This window comes from Orycteropus afer, unplaced genomic scaffold (genome assembly GCF_000298275.1).
Source record: "Orycteropus afer afer isolate SDZICR_OR568_19922 unplaced genomic scaffold, OryAfe1.0 scaffold00472, whole genome shotgun sequence".
Taxonomy (NCBI): domain Eukaryota; kingdom Metazoa; phylum Chordata; class Mammalia; order Tubulidentata; family Orycteropodidae; genus Orycteropus; species Orycteropus afer.
The window spans coordinates 1872765-1874732 of record NW_006922059.1 but is presented as its reverse complement, the minus strand read 5'-3'; the positions used below and the strand labels follow the sequence as shown (position 1 = coordinate 1874732).

At 39.8% G+C, this 1968-nt stretch overlaps 1 protein-coding gene across 1 annotated transcript in view; it reads left to right on the top strand.

Moving 5' to 3' along the window:
• LOC103209021 (N-acetylaspartylglutamate synthase A) overlaps positions 1–1968 on the top strand; it is a 193170-nt gene that overhangs the window by 14148 nt on the left and 177054 nt on the right.

The following is a 1968-nucleotide window of genomic DNA, read 5'->3' as shown; positions in this document are numbered from 1 at the left end:
CTGCCTCGGAAACCCAAGGAGGTGTTGCTATGAGTCGGATCTGACTTGACTGTGGTGACTTTGGTTTTGGTTTGGTGGTTCTCTTTGGATTTATTCTACTAAGAGTTTATTGAGCCTCTTGGATTTGTGTATTCATGGCCATCAGATTTGGAAGTTATCTACCATTAATTCTTTGAATATTCTTTCTGTGCCTTTCTCTCTTTTCTTCTGGGATTCGTGAGTGTGTGATAGTTCACTTAATAGTGCTCCAAACTTCCTTTGGGCTATGCTCTGCAGTCTTGATCTACAAGTCTCTTTTTGCTCTTCATATTCCATAATTTTGATTACTTATCCTCTAGACAGGGGTGCTCTGGTGGTGCAGTAGTTAAAATATTTGACTGCTAACCAGAAGGTTAGTGGTTGAACCCATCAGCTGCTCTGCAGGAGAAAGATGAGGCAATCTGTTTCCATAAAGATTTACAGCCTTGGAAACCCTGTGGGGCAATTCTTCCTGTTGGATTGCTAGGAGTTAGAATCAACTCGATAGCAGTGGGTATTGTTTTTTGGGTGCCCTCTAGATTGCCAGTTCTTTATTCTTCCAGCTTAAATCTTCCATTAAGACCACTCAATGTGTCTTTCATTTCAATTATTGTATATTTTAGTTCTAGTAATATCTTATAATTTCTTTTATAGTGTTTTTCTTTATTTATATTCTTGTTTTGATCATACAGCATTTTGTAAATTTTTATTAATTTTCTGTCCATGTTTTCCTTTGGGCATGTTTAAAATTGTTGTATTGTATTCTTCTACAATCTGTTCATTATCCACGCTTTTATAATTTCTCTCCATTTGTCTTGCTCTTTTGAATGGGCCATCATTTCCAATGTCTTTGTGTGATCTTTATTTTTATTGTTGTTGAAACTGGGAATTAGAATATTACAATGTGTTAGTTTTCCTAATACCCCTGCATGCCCACTTCCTTACAAAGCACTGATTTCTGCAAGATTTTTATGTAGATGTAGCCTTCACTCTGTGTTTATCATTCCCTCTCCCATCCTGTGACAGCTTCGATTCAAGGCAGAATGAAGTTTTAATCCTTTCAACAGCTTGAAGAAGACACCCGATAATTCCATCCTCAGGCAGGCATAGCCTTCATTTTTTACTCACTACTTCCTGCCCTTCTCTGTTAGAGCTCTGATTTGGACCAGAACAAGGTTTCAGTCTTTCAGGCTGTTGTTCCCAGATCACTCAGAAAATACACCCTGAACAGTCTGCCAATAAGATCTATTTTAATTATCTTGGAGCCAGAAAATGGGGCTGTTCTTAATGTACTGGAGAGCCTTAAGTTGACTGGGGCTCCTCTGCAGCTATACAGCTACTGTGCCAAGAAGCAAGGAGCAGGAACAGTAGATAAAGTGATCTGATCAATTCATTTTCATCCTTATCTTGTTGTAGTTTGGGGTTCCGTGTTGCCATCCTTTGCCTGCTTTTTCAGAGTTCTTACAGGGTTTAGTAGAGTCCCTAGGTAGTGCAAACTGTTAACATTCTTGGCTACTAAGCAAAAGATTGGGAACTCTGGTGGCATAGTACCTAAGGCATTTGACTGCTAGCCAGGAGGCTGGCGGTTCAAACCCACCAGCCACTCCTTGGAAGGACGACTTGGCAATCTACTTCCATAGCGATACCACCTCAGAAACCCAAGGATGGATCGCCATGAATTGAATCAACTTGATGGCAGTGAGTTTTTTTTTTTTTTGTTGTTGTTGTTTTGTTTTTTTAAGCCAAAGATTAGAGGTTTGAGTCTTCCCAGAGGCATCTTGGAAGAAAGGCCTGGTTATCTACTTCTAAAATAACTTCATATCATAAGATCATTTTATATCATTGCTAAAGGGGTAGGGAGGCCACATCTTCTGACTTCCTCTAACCCCACAAGAGGAAGACAGAATCACCATCAGTAGCCAAAGGCCTATTCCTGCGAGGCCAGACATG